The sequence below is a fragment of the Salvelinus fontinalis genome, chromosome 11 (genome assembly GCF_029448725.1).
Source record: "Salvelinus fontinalis isolate EN_2023a chromosome 11, ASM2944872v1, whole genome shotgun sequence".
In the NCBI taxonomy this organism is placed as follows: domain Eukaryota; kingdom Metazoa; phylum Chordata; class Actinopteri; order Salmoniformes; family Salmonidae; genus Salvelinus; species Salvelinus fontinalis.
Window position 1 is genome coordinate 40,949,323 of NC_074675.1, and position 18,267 is coordinate 40,967,589.

Sequence of the window (18,267 nt, forward strand, 5' to 3'; positions counted from 1 at the left end):
CCAGAGCCCTGCAAAATAACCTCCAGCAGGCCACAAATGTGCATGTGTCTGCTCAAACGGTCAGAAACAGACTCCATGAGGGTGGTATGAGGGCCCAACGTCCACAGTTGGGGGTTGTGCTTACAGCCCAACACCGTGCAGGACGTTTGGCATTTGCCAGAGAACACCAAGATTGGCAAATTCGCCACTGGCGCCCTGTGCACTTCACAGATGAAAGCAGGTTCACACTGAGCACATGAGCACATGTGACAGACGTGACAGAGTCTGGAGACGCCGTGGAGAACGTTCTGCTGCCTGCAACATCCTCCAGCATGACCGGTTTGGTGATGGGTCAGTCATGGTGTGGGGTGGCATTTCTTTGTGGGGCCGCACAGCCCTCCATGTGCTCGCCAGAGGTAGCCTGACTGCCATTAGGTACCGAGATGAGATCCTCAGACCCCTTGTGAGACCATATGCTGACATATGCACATTTGTGGCCTGCTGGAGGTCATTTTGCAGGGCTCTGGCAGTGCACCTCCTTGCACTAAGGCGGAGGTACCGGTCCTGCTGCTGGGTTATTGCCCTCCTACGGCCTCCTCCACGTCTCCTGATGTACTGGCCTGTCTCCTGGTAGGGCCTCCATGCTCTGGACACTACGCTGACATACACAGCAAACCTTTTTGCCACAGTTCGCATTGATGTGCCATCCTGGATGAACTGCACTACCTGAGCCACTTGTGTGGGTTGTAGACTCCGTCTCATGCTACCACTAGAGTGAGAGCACCGCCAGCATTCAAAAGTGACCAAAACATCAGCCAGGAAGCATAGGAACTGAGAAGTGGTCTGTGGTCACCACCTGCAGAATCACTCCTGTTTTGGGGGGTGTCTTGCTAATTGCCTATAATTTCCACCTTTTGTCTATTCCATTTGCACAACAGCATGTGAAATTTATTGTCAATCAGTGTTGCTTCCTAAGTGGACAGTTTGATTTCACAGAAGTGTGATTGACTTGGAGTTACATTGTGTTGTTTAAGTGTTCCCTTTATTTTTTTGAGCAGTGTTTTTTGTGTATGTAATGTAAGTGCCTTAATGTGTTTGACCCCAGGAAGAATAGCTGCTGCCTTGGGGGTCCCTAATAAATACAAATAATCATCGCTAAAACAAAAGCAATTTAGATCAAAATAGTTAATATTAACAAAAGAACTAGAAGGTCAAACAGTGCAAATAGATAGCAATAAAAACGGTACCATAGAGGCCCATAATAAGTTAGAGGTAAAACTAAAATAAATGAAGGATCTTATTCAAGGAAGACAAAGGTTAATATATTTTAACAATAAAGTGAACTAGATGGACTATGGGAAAAAATGCACCAAACTATTTTTTAATCTTAAGCATAGAAATGCTACCAAAAAGGTTTAGCTGAAACTTTTTACAAATGACAGTCACCCATGATTCACCAAACAATATTTTGAAAGAGGACGCAAAGTACTTTAAGCATATGTTTTTGTTTCAGTCTCCTCCATCTCCACTAACCAAAGTTAATTCTATGGATTTTTTTATTTTAATCATGTAGAATTAACAGCTGTACAGAATGACTCATGTGAAAGCAAAATTACAGAGGAGGAACTTTTTAATGCAATTAAAGCCTTTAAGGCTGGGATGAATGGCATACCAGTTTTTGATGTACTCAGAGAACCGTTATTAGCATATTTTAACCAATCCTATAAAAATGGTAGATTATCAGATACTCAACAAGAAGGTCTGATTTCATTACTACTGAAACAGGATCCAAGTGGTAAATAAACTCAGCAAAAAAAGAAACGTCCTCTTACTGTCAACTGCGTTTATTTTCAGCAAACTGAACATGTGTAAATATTTGTATGAACATAACAAGATCCAACAACTGAGACATAAACTGAACAAGTTCCACAGACATGTGACTAACAGAAATGGAATAATGTGTCCCTGAACAAAGGGAGGGTCCAAATCTAAAGTAACAGTCAGTATCGGGTGTGGCCACCAGCTGCATTAAGTACTGCAGTGCATCTCCTCATGGACTGTACCAGATTTGCCAGTGCTTGCTGTGAGATGTTACCCCACTCTTCCACCAAGGCACCTGCAAGTTCCCGGACATTTATGGGGGAATGGCACTAGCCCTCACCCTCAGATCCAACAGGTCCCAGACGTGCTCAATGGGATTGAGATCCGGGCTCTTCGCTGGCCATGGCAGAACACTGACATTCCTGTCTTGCAGGCAATCATGCACAGAACATGCAGTATGGCTGGTGGCATTGTCATGCTGGAGGGTCATGTCAGGATGTGCCTGCAGGAAGGGTACCACATGAGGAGGATGTCTTCCCTGTAACTCAGCGTGGAGATTGCCTGCAATGACAACAAGCTCAGTCCGATGATGCTGTGACACACCACCCCAGACCATGACGGACCCTCCACCTCCAAATCGATCCCGCTCCAGAATACAGTCCTCAGTGTAACGTTCATTCCTTCGACGATAAACGCGAATCCAACCATCACCTGGTGAGACAAAACCGCCACTCGTCAGTGAAGAGCACTTTTTTGCCAGTCCTGTCTGGTTCAGCGACGGTAGGTTAGTGCCCATCGGCGACGTTGTTGCCGGTGATGTCTAGTGAGGACCTGCCTTACAACAGGCCTACAAGCCCTCTGTCCAGCCTCTCTCAGCCTATTGCGGACAGTGTGTTCCTGGTGTAACTAGGGCAGTTGTTGTTGCCATCCTGTACCTGTCCCGCAGGTGTGATGTTCGGATGTACCGATCCTGTGCAGGTGTTGTTTCACATGGTCTGCCACTGCGAGGACGATCAGCTGTCCGTCCTGTCTCCCTGTAGCGCTGTCTTAGGCGTCTCACAGTACGGACATTTGCTGTCCTCAAGTCTCCTTACAGCATGCCTAAGGCACGTTTACGCAAATGAGCAGGGGCATCTTTCTTTTGGGTTTTTTCAGAGTCAGTAGAAAGGCCTCTTTAGTGTCCTACGTTTTCATAACTGTGACCTTAATTGCCTACCATCTGTAAGCTGTTAGTGTCTTAACGACCGTTCCACAGGTGCATGTTCATTAATTATTTATGGTTCATTGAACAAGCATGGGAAACAGTGTTTAAACCCTTTACAATGAAGATCTGTGAAGTTATATAGATTTTTATGAATTATCATTGAAAGACAGGTTCCTGAAAAAGGGATGTTTATTTTTTTGCTGAGTTTATAAAGATAAAAATTGTAGGCCCTTTACACTTCAGTGTTGTAATGCAAACATTTGGGCAAAATGCATAGCGCATAGAATGAAAAGGTATTGTTGAATATTATTCATCCTAATCAGACAGTTGTTTTACCTGGACAATACATTGGAAATAATATAAGACAAGTACTGGAAACAATAGAACACTATGAAAAATCTGGGAAACCAGGCCTGGTATTCATAACTGACTTTGAAAAGGCTTTTGATAAAGTATGACTGGAATTTATTTATAAATGCCTGGAATATTTCAATTTTGGAGAATCTCTTATACAATGAGTTAAAGTTATGTATACTGTAGTAACCCTAGGTGTAAAATATTAAATAATGGTTACTTCTCAGAAAGTATTACACTGTCGAGAGGAGTAAAATAAGGTTGTCCACTATCGGCAAATCTATTTGTTATGACCTTCCAAATGTTAGCCGTTAAAGATCTAACTATAATATCAAGAGTCTAGAAACCCAGCGCCTAAAAACAAGGTGTCATTATATGCTGATGATTCATGTTTTCTTTCAAATCCACAATTTGGATCCTCCCATAGCCTCAGAGGATCTAGATACTTTTTCTAACGTCTCTGGATTACAACCAAATTATGGTGAATGTACTATATTACGTATTGGATTTTAAAAAGTACAACTTTTACATTGACGTGTAGTTTACCAATCAAACGGTCTGACGGTAATGTGGATATACTCGGTATTCATACCCCGAAAGAAAGAAATTATCTGACTACAATACATTTTAACAGAAAGTTGGCAAAAATAGATGAGGTCTTGCTACCATGGAGAGGAAAATACCCATATATTTGTGGAAAAATCACCCTGATTAACTCTTTAGTCACATCCCAGTTTACCTATTTGCTTATGGCCTTGCCTACGCCAAAAAATATAGAATTTTATTTGGAACGGCAAGCCAGACAAAATTAAACTGGCCTATTCATATAATAAATAATTTCTGCTCTTTAATTGCTTGTTACTTTTATTTCTTATTCTTATTCATATTTTTTACAACTGCATTGTTGGTTAGGGGCTCGTAAGTAAGCATTTCACTGTAAGGTCTACACCTGTTGTATTCAGCATTTCACTGTAAGGTCTACACCTGTTGTATTCAGCATTTCACTGTAAGGTCTACACCTGTTGTATTCAGCATTTCACTGTAAGGTCTACACCTGTTGTATTCAGCATTTCACTGTAAGGTCTACACCTGTTGTATTCAGCATTTCACTGTAAGGTCTACACCTGTTGTATTCAGCATTTCACTGTAAGGTCTACACCTGTTGTATTCAGCATTTCACTGTAAGGTCTACACCTGTTGTATTCAGCATTTCACTGTAAGGTCTACACCTGTTGTATTCAGCATTTCACTGTAAAGTCTACACCTGTTGTATTCAGCATTTCACTGTAAGGTCTACACCTGTTGTATTCAGCATTTCACTGTAAGGTCTACACCTGTTGTATTCAGCATTTCACTGTAAGGTCTACACCTGTTGTATTCAGCATTTCACTGTAAGGTCTACACCTGTTGTATTCAGCATTTCACTGTAAGGTCTACACCTGTTGTATTCAGCATTTCACTGTAAGGTCTACACCTGTTGTATTCAGCATTTCACTGTAAGGTCTACACCTGTTGTATTCAGCATTTCACTGTAAGGTCTACACCTGTTGTATTCAGCATTTCACTGTAAGGTCTACACCTGTTGTATTCAGCATTTCACTGTAAAGTCTACACCTGTTGTATTCAGCATTTCACTGTAAGGTCTACACCTGTTGTATTCAGCATTTCACTGTAAGGTCTACACCTGTTGTATTCAGCATTTCACTGTAAGGTCTACACCTGTTGTATTCAGCATTTCACTGTAAGGTCTACACCTGTTGTATTCAGCATTTCACTGTAAGGTCTACACCTGTTGTATTCAGCATTTCACTGTAAGGTCTACACCTGTTGTATTCAGCATTTCACTGTAAGGTCTACACCTGTTGTATTCAGCATTTCACTGTAAAGTCTACACCTGTTGTATTCAGCATTTCACTGTAAGGTCTACACCTGTTGTATTCAGCATTTCACTGTAAGGTCTACACCTGTTGTATTCAGCATTTCACTGTAAGGTCTACACCTGTTGTATTCAGCATTTCACTGTAAGGTCTACTACACCTGTTGTATTCAGCATGTCACTAAGGTCTACACCTGTTGTATTCAGCATTTCACTGTAAAGTCTACACCTGTTGTATTCAGCATTTCACTGTAAAGTCGACACCTGTTGTATTCAGCATTTCACTGTAAGGTCTACACCTGTTGTATTCAGCATTTCACTGTAAGGTCTACACCTGTTGTATTCGGCGCATGTGACTGATACAATTTGATTTGATTTGAATTCAGAGGGCAGAAATTATTAAATGTTAAGCATTAGACCTCTCACGAAATATGTCAGTCATACAAAAGTTAAACTTAAATCCAAACTGGTTCTCTAACAGGTTATTAAGAATGTCTCACCCCTTTTTCAAGAATGGCTTTTTTCCCCATTATTTAGATTACCCCCTCTCACTTTGTTTAACCAATGTACAAAATACCACTATTTTTTAAAACAAGCCATAGAATGTTGGTTGCAATTTCAGTTTAATCCACCAAAAAAGACAAAACAAATAATAGAACAAATATTAGTGAAATTCAAAAATACTAATTGATAAAAAAAAATATATATAATCTTTGTAAATTATATCATAAATAGGACTGGTGGAGGAGTTGTCACACATGCTGCTAACAAAAATATATGGAAATATCTGCTCTACCAAAATTACCACCAACTCATTGCAGCATTACCGCAAAAATGGAAAAGGCAAGTGGAAGAGGGAAAAAGTAAGGAACTTGTCTGTCGACCCTGCATTAAAGATCTAAATTGGTTAAAGAAAATTGTGATGAATAAAAAAGTATACCAGTTTCAATTAAGGACTAAAAATTCACAGCTGTGCCATCTAGTTTGTAAAATAGTTGGGAATGGATTTTCGATGTACAAGTTCCATGGCACATGATTTATGAGCTGATACACAAAATGAAGCCAGATTCAGCTCTACAGACTTTTCTGCAAAGAGACAGAATCATTAGAATTTGTTTTGGTACTGTCCATATGTAGCTTGTTTTTGGTCGCAGGTTCAGGTATGGCTGAAGAATTGCAACATTTACCTGGAGCTAACTAGCAAATAGCACTGCTGGGTGATTTGAAAAGTCCTAGTCAATCGATCAATAGTATAATAATACTTTTAGCAAAAAGGTTTATCTTTAATTTAAAATCTGTAGAAACTATGAGAACAGAAAGGTTCAGAACTTTTGTGAAACCTCACAGCAAAGTTGAAAAATATATGGCAAATAGAAATCAAAACTGGATGGTCTTTAGAGATAGATGGAAGGGGTTGAGTGTAGCTGAAGGATGGGACTTCAAAAGATAACTAATGTAAAATATAGTGTGTCCGTAAAATGTATATAGTATGTACTGTATAAGCTGGAAGTAGAAGCCTAAGTGTTGTACATTTACTCCAATTAGGGGAGGGGTAGTAGGGTTAGGGGAACATAATACAGGAAAATGTATATAAACCTTCTTGTGCATGTGCAGCATCTCCTCTCCACGACCCCACACATATGACTCAAGTTCACAGACAAAATAAAAACAATTTTAGACAAAAGAAACATTTGTTGAAAGCATTGTTTACTAATGGGGAATGCAGTCAGAGTGTAACGTTCGTCTGGTGGTGTATGAACGGACCAAGGCGCAGCGGGTGATGAATACATAACTATTTATTTCAAAACAGACGAAACACTGACAAAACACTAGAACAAACTACAAAACAATAAACGAAGTCAACAGACCTGAAACAACCGAACTTACATATAGACGAAGGACGCAAGAACAGGAACAGACTACCTAAAACGAACAAACGAAACAGTCCCATGTGGATTACACAGACACAGGAACAATCACCCACAAACAAACAGTGAGAACACCCTACCTTAATATGACTCTCAATTAGAGGAAAACGCAAAACACCTGCCTCTAATCAAGAGCCATACCAGACAACCCAAAACCAACATAGAAACGGAAAACATAGACTGCCCACCCAAAACTCACGCCCTGACCATCACACACATAAAAAACACCAGAAAACAGGTCAGGAACGTGACACAGAGGCTGTAAAGGTGCAGTAGCTGATCATCTCCCTAGTTCTCTCTTTGCTGAATCTATGAGTTCACGATTCAGTGCCCAGCAGGTCATAGATCTGATTTCTACAGATGTCCAGGAGGAACAAGAGAACAATGATTTAGAAGAGGAGGAGGTATCTGAAGAAGAAGATGGGGAAGAATACAACCCAGAGCATGATGCATCATCTCCAGATGAAGAAGAAATCGCCCAAACTGAAAGAGAGACATTTTTGTCAAAGAAAAGCAAAATAACATGGTCCTTGTCACCATATGACAACCAGGGCAGGATGGCAGCACAAAATGTCATAAGGATAACCCCAAGGCCCACAAGACATGCAGTTGCCCACGCCCAGGACATCGCCTCAACATTCTACATGTTCATCACACCAGCCATCGGAAAAATCATCCTGGAAATGACAAATTTGGAGGGTTTCCGTAAATATGGAGACAACTGGAAAAGGATGGATGAGATTGACCTGCGTGCCTACATATGGCTGCTAATCTTAGCGGGTGTGTATAGGTCCCGAGGTGAGGCTACATGTAGTCTCTGGGATGCTGAGAGTGGAAGGGTGATTTTCAGTGTCATGATGCCACTGAAAGTCTTTCACACTTTCTCAAGAATGCTATGATTTGATAACCCTGAGTCAAGACCTGCAAGACGTGTGAGAGACAAACTGGCGGCCATAAGAAAGGTCTGGGAGAAGTGGGTGGAGCGTCTGCCATACCTCTACAACCCTGGGCCTGAAGTAACAGTGGATGAGCAACTGGTTCCATTCAGAGGTACATTTTTATTTTCATATCTGTAACGTAAGGGATTTTCACTGTTAATTTTATTATGTATTGCTGTAATATCATTGATTTATGTGATTGTTTTCTGTGACACTGATACTAATTACTGATAGTAATCTCTTTTGCCAAAAGGTCGCTGTCCATTCCAGCAGTATATGCCCAGCAAGCCAGCAAAGTGTGGCATCAAGATATGGGTGGCTTGTGACGCACAATCCAGCTACGCTTGGAAGATGCAAGTCTACACAGGGAAGCCGACCAGTGGAGGCCCGGAGAAGAACCAGGGGATGCGGGTTGTGCTTGATGTGACAGATGGACTGAGGGGGCACAATGTCACGTGTGACAATTTCTTCAACTCTCATGAACTCAACCAGCAGCACCTGAAGAGGAAGATCACCATGGTTGGCACAGTTAGAAAGAACAAGCCTGAGCACACTGCACAAAACGGCTGAGATCAGTGATTGTGAAGACAGGAAGCCAGCCATCATCCTGGACTACAACCACAACAAAGGAGGCGTGGACAACCTGGACAAGGTGATTGGAACTCACAGCTGCAGGAGGATGACTGCCCGCTGGCCCCTTGTCATCTTCCATAACATCATTTATGTGTCCTCATACAATGCCTTTGTGATATGGAAGAAGATCAACCCTACCTGGAAGCCTGATAAGCGGAAACAAGAGGAGGATGTTCCTGGAGCAGCTGGGAAAGGCACTTGTAACCCCACATATTCAAAGAAGGGAGCACCTCCTCTGCACAGCAGCCTCTGCCGCGCTTGTGAAAGCTGTTCATGGGGCTGAATCTTGTCCTGATCCACCTGAGGCTACAGCTGCGACAGGCACGTGGAGGAGATGCCAATTCTGCACCCCAAAAAAGGACTGTAAAACAAATACTATGTGCTGCACATGTGAGAAATACATCTGCAAAGTCCATGCACACACACTTGCATACTGTCCTACATGTGCTAATTAGAGTTGATTGATTCATGTTCTTCACGTTTTTGTTTTGTATCTATTATCTTATTTTATTCATTGTTGTTGTTTATACACCTTGTGGGAGGGGGAAATGGTTTAAAAAATGGGAGAAGACTATGATTTTGTAGTTGAATTCCTCATTGTACAGTATATAAGAATACATCACTATGTTGCCAAAAAAGTTCAAGACTTATTGTTTCCCTTCAATAAAATGCATTCAAATCTACTTTCTGCACATTTCTGCTACTTTGTTAGGCTATACAAGTGCTATCTCTTGCTAAATAATGTATGTTTACACCTATGCAGTACCTTTAGCAATAATAATAATAAACCTCTACTTTAGTAAAGAAAACAATTATGACAGGTGTGTTGTAATAAAATGAGTGGTGTCCACTGATTAAATGCAGTCTTTCTGCATTGTGAAGAGAGAGAACCCAGATATTCACAAAGTTTGTGATGAATGACAGGTTGTTTCTTCATGCAAAATGGATATGGGGTTTAAAATTCAAATAAGTTGCTTTATTTTAGGAGTTTAGTGAAGGCGCGTCATTTTTTACCCTTAGGACAAGGGCAGTATACAGAATGTTAAGACTACACAAGGGTTAATAAATTTGGAAAAATGTCTTAAAACCTGTTTTCGCTTTGTCATTATGGGGTATTGTGTGTAGATTGCTGAAAAAAATACATATTAAAACATTTTAGAATAAGGCTGTAACTTAACAAAATGTGGAAAAGTCAAGGGGTCTGAATACTTTCCGAAGGTACTGTCCTTGTTTAAATCAATTTCACATTAAAACTCAACTATACTTAAATCTCCAGTTTTGATCTGTTTTCAATACCGTAACCAATATTTATCATGTCTTAATAGTGAATGAACAAGTCTCAATAATCAGCCTAAAATAAGTTGTATCCACCACAAGACCCATCATCTGAAGAGATATAAACCACGTTAATAAATAGAACATTATTAAAGAATCTCCATGTATAAAACTATGTCAGAACTATGGAGTAGGGTCTAGTTTTAGAGGATGCTGTACATGCTGCTTCATACAACCTGCCTAGTTGGTCAACTGGAAACCAATTCTCATTTGCAATTACTTCTGGACAAGAGGAAGCACAGCTAAGATAATTGAAACCATCACATTCAAAATGGTCTCCAATAGAAATGGGTCATTCCAGTAGAGATCTGAGGTGAATTTTGAAATTGGTTTACAAAAACATCAGTATATACACGTATAAATTCAAATAAATTGTAAGGGAAAATAATGTAAATCGTGTCATTTCAATTTTGGAGATAAACTGTTTGGAATGTGTATAGCTCCCATATCAATCCATGCATTAATTTCGAGGTACATGTAGGCTGTAGAACGTCACGATATTTCTATTCCATAATAATCAATAAATAATAATTCATTTACATCCATCACCACTCAGAATGATCTCCAACGAAGTTGGGACATTCCAATGGATCTCTGAGCTGGGGTTCTAGTAGCCTCTAGCCAGGACCTAACCGCCCTCCTTAAGCTTCCTACCAAGTCACGCCACCCAAAAGCTAGCTATTCGGCAGCTCAAGTAGGGTCACTTCAGGCTGAGGAGTGAGTTTCACACATGCCCTTCTGCTACAGAAGCACTTCAAAAGAACTCTGACATGCCAAAAGCTCTGAGGTGGGATTCTGAGGTGTGGCTGTACTGTCCTGTCTACATGAGTCACCCAGTCGACACAAAACACAAACCAAAACAGGATACTTACTCTTAGAATACTTGAGTGTTCTGGGGAAAACTGGGAATTCTATATATACTAACAGTCTCTCTCTCTCTCTGTTTTCATAAGAAGCGTAATGGGTTGCAGGATTTTGATTTACAGGTTTTTTTATAGCAGTATGACACCACAGTCAGGGTCAGGGTGGGGCATTGGAGCATGAACGCGGACACACACACTGTTCAACTGTCCAACAAAGCCTACTGTTTACCCTAAGCAGTGTAACTTGACCCTGTAGGAGCCCCTAGATATTATATTATTAATGTAGTATGACCTTTGGTCAGGTGGGGGTTTTTTGCAAAGAATTCCAGTTGCCTAAAACTGATATATCTGGTTCTTCCCCATTGTTTAAGTGAAAGACAGACAATTTATGTCATTTATTACAGTCGGGCAAGTTGAGCCTGCTACCTGTGTATGATGTGTACATTGACTAGTGAAAGTCTACACAACTATTGCACAGGTTCTTCATGATGATACCATTACCAAGAACCTCTTTCACCCCTCAGAACCTCTCCCACCCCTTTCTGACCCCTCAGAACCTCTCCCACTCCTCTCTCAACGCCAGAGGAGGCCGGTGGGAGGAGCTGTAAGAGGATGGGCTCATTGTAATGGCTGGAATAGAATAAATGGAGCATTTTCAAACACATCAAACATGAAAACCACGTTTGACTCCATTCCATTTATTGCATTCCAGCCCTTACAATGAGCCCGTCCTCATATAGCTTGCACAGGTTCTTGCACAGGTTCTACATGATGATATCATTGCCAAGAACCTCTTTCACCCCTCAGAACATCTCTCACCCTTTTCTGACCCCTCAGAACCTCTCTCACCCCTTTCTGACCCCTCAGAACCTCTCTCACCCCTTTCTGACCCCTCAGAACCTCTCTCAACCCTTTCTGATCCCTCAGAACCTCTCTCAACCCTTTCTGACCCCTCAGAACCTCTCTCACCCCTTTCTGACCCCTCAGAACCTCTCTCAACCCTTTCTGACCCCTCAGAACCTCTCTCACCCCTTTCTGACCCCTCAGAACCTCTCTCAACCCTTTCTGACCCCTCAGAACCTCTCTCACCCCTTTCTGACCCCTCAGAACCTCTCTCACCCCTTTCTGATCCCTCAGAACCTCTCTCACCCCTCAGAACCTCTCTCACCCCTTTCTGACCCCTCAGAACCTCTCTCACCCCTTTCTGACCCCTCAGAACCTCTCTCAACCCTTTCTGACCCCTCAGAACCTCTCTCAACCCTTTCTGACCCCTCAGAACCTCTCTCACCCCTTTCTGCCCCCTCAGAACCTCTCTCAACCCTTTCTGACCCCTCAGAACCTCTCTCAACCCTTTCTGACCCCTCAGAACCTCTCTCACCCCTTTCTGACCCCTCAGAACCTCTCTCACCCCTTTCTGACCCCTCAGAACCTCTCTCAACCCTTTCTGACCCCTCAGAACCTCTCTCAACCCTTTCTGACCCCTCAGAACCTCTCTCACCCCTTTCTGACCCCTCAGAACCTCTCTCAACCCTTTCTGACCCCTCAGAACCTCTCTCAACCCTTTCTGACCCCTCAGAACCTCTCTCACCCCTTTCTGACCCCTCAGAACCTCTCTCAACCCTTTCTGACCCCTCAGAACCTCTCTCAACCCTTTCTGACCCCTCAAGACCTCTCTCAACCCTTTTCTGACCCCTCAGAACCTCTCTCACCCCTTTCTGACCCCTCAGAACCTCTCTCAACCCTTTCTGACCCCTCAGAACCTCTCTCAACCCTTTCTGACCCCTCAGAACCTCTCTCAACCCTTTCTGACCCCTCAAGACCTCTCTCAACCCTTTTCTGACTGCTCAGAACCTCTCTCACCCCTCTCTCACCATAGGCTTACAAAGATTTGTAGTTGAACAAGGTGTTGAATATATATATATTTTTTCTACTTGACTTGAAAACTTGTGACTCGACTTGCACTTAGAATGCACGACTTGGACTTGACTCGAGTCTTGACCCTCTCTACTTGGGACTCAACTTGAGACTGACTTGTGACTCGAATAATAGTGACGTGGTTCCACCTCTGCCTCCCTCACCCCTCAGAACCTCTCTCACCCCTCAGAGCCTCTCTCACCCCTCTCTCACCCCTCTGATGAAGATTCCTTAACAGAGGCTGTGAAGGAATATAAGGACTGAGTAGAGCGGTAAGGAAACATTTAGGAGAGAATGAAAAGTGAATCTGGGGAAATGGCCATGTTCAACAAAGAACTACTCTTGTGTGTGCTTAACCAGTCTTCACGCGGGGAGAGTAGAACAGGTAGAGTAAAGCCAACAAAGGACTGTTGTTTAACCAGCCTGAACTGGTACCACAGTTTCATGATGAGTTTATCTGATAGATGTACTTCCTTATAGCATGAGTGATGTCACTGTTACACTCTTCACTGGCATCTATCTTCTAACTCCATTCTGAGCATCTACATATATTTAACGTCACAATAGCCAACCATTCGACATGTTTCCTTGTCATCATTTCGCAGGTACCAATCTCCCTCTCATCACAATTCACCTTCTTATCAAATGTTTTATGTACGTTTTACGTGAAGATACTATTCCCGAGAGCCTCTCTCATTGCCAGTAATTTCAATCATGAAAAATGTATTATAGATGCATGAAAATAGGACTGCAATTTCCTTGCTTTCCTGCAATTCTTGATAGGCCCATCTCAGTTCACTGCTTCTTTGCCTATCAGTTAGGTAATAATCAGTAAGTCAGTGGCCTGTTTGTTTCTAGATGTAATTTACAGTCAAATGAAATGATTTCATTAAAGCAAATCTAAAACACAGACAATATATGTTCAACTACAGACATTCTGTTCATCTGGAGCCTAATGAACATGTCTGAGTATGAAGTCTTTGAGGCGATCAGTTCAGGTCAACACCACAATCAAATACACAAAGGCGTGAGTCACAAGTAATACAATGTAATAAAACACATGATCCAATAGACTCTAGCCCTGTTTAGATGATACCTTGAATCAGGGCCATATATTTTCAAAGTTAGGACATTGAGTCTTCTACATTATTATACATTTACATTACATAACACTAGAACATTCTATGACATCCATGTTAGCTCCCCATGAACATTACATGAAAATATGACTGCAATATTTAAACAATGCTACTGTATGTAACTCAATGTTTAGAACTATAACAATATTCTAAATGCTAAAAGTTGTAGCAACATTCTAAAATATAAACTCAACATGCAACAATTTCAAAGATTTGACTGAGTTAGAGTTCATAAAGGAAATCAGTCAATTGAAATAAATAAATTAGGCCCTAATCTATGGATTTCACTTGTCTGAGAATATAGATATGCATCTGTTGGTCACAGATACCTTTAAAAAAAGACAGGGGTGTGGTTCTGAAAACCAGTCAGTATCTGGTGTGACCACCATTTGCCTCATGCACATCTCCTTCACATAGAGTTGGTCAGGCTGTGGATTGTGGCCTGTGGAATGTTGTCCCACTCCTCTTCAATGGCTGTGTGATGTTGCTGGATATTGTCGGGAACTGGAACACACTGTCATACATTCTCAATGGGTGACATGTCTGATGAGTATGCAGGCCATGGAAAAACTGGAACATTTTCAGCTTCCAAGAATTGTGTACAGATTCTAGTGACATGGGGCCATGCATTATCATGATGAAACATGAGGTGATGGCGGCAGATGAATGGCACAACAATGGGCCCCAGGATCCCGTCACGTTATCTCTGTGCATTCCAATTGCCATGTACGAAATGCAATTGTGTTTGTTGTCCGTAGTTCATATGGCATTGTGTTGTGTGACAAAACTGCACATTTTAGACTGGCCTTTTATTGTCCCCAGCACAAGGTGCACCGGTGCAAGTATCATGCTGTTTAATCAGCTTCTTGATATGCCACACCTGTCAGGTGGATGGATTATCTTGGCAAAGGACAAATGCTCACTAACAGGGATGTAAACAAATTACTGCAAAATCTGAGAGAAATAAGCTTTTTGTGCATATGGAACATTACTGGGATTTTTATTTCAGCTCATGAAACATGGGACCAACATTTTACATGTTGTGTTAATATTTTTGTTCAGTGTATATGGCTCTGACTTGAACTGTGTTAAACGTGATGACCCTGTTCAGATGGCAGCTGTCTGACGCACTGTGGAGTCATTTCTTATTGTTATTTCTTATTGGTACAGATCTTGATTTCACCCTGCTTCTCAACGCAGGAAACTAATCCTACAACAACAGGAAATGTGGATTATTGTGTAGATTATAATTAATGGTAATTTCTATGCGGTGAATCAAGTCTGACAATTTAAAGTGGAAATTAGAAGCCTTTTTATACCTTGAATACAGTACAAGATAGCATTTCCTGCTGTGCCTGAAATGTACTGCAACAAAAGGGTAATCAAATTAAGATCCTACATCTGTACAGTACGTACACATGTACAAAATGCCCTCTAATTACCTACATGCACTGACAATAGCTTGTGGTGGTGATCCATTCCAAAAGGTGAATAGGTTCCAAGAGGTGTTATTAAGACGGTGTTCAACATCGCTGCCATCACCCCCTTGCACAAGAAACCATTCCTTGATCAAGAACTCTCAAACAACAGCCTATTTCCAACCTCCCTTTTCTATATTAGTCCTGGAGAACATACTAGCAACTCAGCTTCAGTCACACCTCAGTGCTAACCATCTTTATGAAGCTCTCCAGTCTGGCTTTAGGCCCATGCACAGTACTGAGATAGCCCTGGTGAAGGTTGTAAATGACCTGCTCATTGCTGCAGATACAGGATCCCCCACCATCTTGATTTTTCTCGACCTCAGTGCTGCTTTTAACACAGTAAATCACACCATTTTACTGCAGCACCTCAGAGAGCACACAGAATTCTACACATTTTCTCATTGATTTTGAAATGTTCATTTTCTGGTTAAATAAAGGTGAAATATATATATTTTTAATTAAATCTGCATGTCCATTTGGTAATCAGGCCCTGCCCACAAGAGTCAGTGTTAGGACCTATCCTCTTCCTGCTCTACATGCCCCCACTTGGCCAGATCTTCAGACAGCACAGCATTCAATTCCAGTGCTACACAGACGACACACATGTGTACACTGAAACAAAGCCTGACAACATCTGCTCTGTCAACATTGTCCAATTGTCTGGAAAAGGTCAAATCTTAAAAGCAGAACAACTTCCTCCAACTACAGTATTGATGTTGGGAACGCAGTGCTTGGGGGCCTGCCTGCAGATTCAATTTATAAACCACAGCACATCCGAAACATTGCCTCAAGGATTCTTGACAGAAAAAAAAAGTCTTCCCACCTCACCCCCATCCTTGATCACCATTGGCTACCTGTTCCTCAAAGAATTAACATTAACATTCTCCTCCTTGTCTGATAAAACATAAAGGGTGTCTACTTACCTGTTAGACTTACTCTCCCCCTTGAACCTCCACGCCCTTTACATTCAAGCCACGCTAAACTCCTCCATGCCCCAGGACCAGGCTCCACACAATGGGGGGCCGTGCCTTTTCCTCCCATACACCATGCCTATGGAACTCCCTCCCTGATAACCTCAGGGCTGTTCAGACTGTTGTGACCTTAAGACTCATCAGCCGGCCTACCCTTCTCCTAGACTTTGATTGTTGCTTTCATTATATGGTTAGATATAACACATGAGAGCCAAAAACAGAAAAATAGTTAAAAAAACAAAACAAAAAAACAATTTTTCTCTTTTTTATTGAATTTTATGCAATTTGAGATTATTCTTGTATAATGGAAAGCGCTTTACAAATAAATTATTGTTATCATTAACTAAGGGATTATTATTAACTAAGGGATCCCTTTATTAAACAATAACATTATGACAGACAGACAGAACACATTCAGGTGTTGATTCATTTATACTTTCAAAGTGACACAGTAGTTTCCAGAATAACTGGAAATGTGATGTTATAAAATGTGATGACCCATCTGTGTCGTGAATTTACTTGGCTGGTTAAATAGATAAATACAAGTGTCTGCATTCAAGACCTCTTCACACAAGGCCTATAGTTCCACCCCATTGTCATGACTAGAATGTTCAGACTGGTTTGACTAGGGAACATAGGAGTGAATACAGTGGGCCTACCGTATAGTTCAAAGGGCCAATAGTTCAACCCTATCTAGAGGTGTGTAGGCCTATACCTGAGGTTGATCCAAGGAAATGGTAGATGGGTTTTAATTGAGGACATTGAGGTAATTAAAAGGCTTTATATTTTATATTTATATATTTATATTAGATTTTAAGACTATTTTAAGATTGAAACAGCACTGGTAGCTACAGTTGAAGTTGGAAGTTTACAAGCACCTTTGCCAAATACATTTAAACTCAGTTTTTCACAATTCCTGACATTTAATCCTAGTAAAAATTCCCTGTTTTAGGTCAATTAGGATTACCACTTTATTTTAAGAATGTCAAATGTCAGAATAATAGTAGAGAGAATTATTTATTTCAGATTTTATTTCTTTCATCACATTCCCAGTGGGTCAGAAGTTTACATACACTCAATTAGTATTTGATAGCATTGCCTTTAAATTGTTTAACTTGTGTCAAATGTTTCAGGTTGCCTTTCACAAGCTTCCCACAATAAGTTGGGTGAATTTTGACCCATTCTTTCTGACAAAGCTGGTGTAACTGAGTCAGGTTTGTAGGCCTCCTTGCTTACACACGCTTTTTCAGTTCTGCCCACACATTTTCTGTAGGATTGAGGTCAGGGCTTTGTGATGGCCACTCCAATACCTTGACTTGTTGTCTGGAAGCTTTAACTTCCTGACTGATGTCTTGAGATGTTGCTTCAATATATCCACATACTTTTCCTGCGCATGATAACATCTATTTCGTGAAGTGCACCAGTCCCTCCTGCAACAAAGCACCCCCACAACATGATGCTGCCACCCCCGTTCACGGTTAGGATGGTGTTCTTCGGGTTGCAAGCCTCCCCCTTTTTCCTCCAAACATAACTACGGTCATTATGGCCAAACAGTTCTATTTTTGTTTCATCAGACCAGAGGACATTTCTCCAAAAAGTACGATCTTTGTCCCCATGTGGAGTTGAAAACCATAGTCTGGCTTTTTTTATGGCGGTTTTGGAGCAGTGGCTTCTTCCTTGATGAGCAGCCTTTCAGATTATATCGATATAGGACTCGTTTTACTGTGGATATAGATTATTTTGTATTCGTTTCCTCCAGAATCTTCACAAGGTCCTTTGCTGTTGTTCTGGGATTAATTTGCACTTTTCGCACCAAAGTACATTAATCTCT

The 18,267-nt window shown here is 41.3% G+C and overlaps 1 long non-coding RNA gene across 1 annotated transcript; it reads left to right on the plus strand.

Annotated features, from left to right (window-relative positions):
- The first annotated feature begins 667 nt into the window (after nucleotides 1-667).
- LOC129866106 (uncharacterized) lies at nucleotides 668-9,412 on the plus strand. The gene is made up of 2 exons (XR_008761466.1): nucleotides 668-8,212; nucleotides 8,354-9,412. It is a non-coding gene; the product is annotated as an uncharacterized LOC129866106 (long non-coding RNA).
- Nucleotides 9,413-18,267: the final 8,855 nt, after the last annotated feature.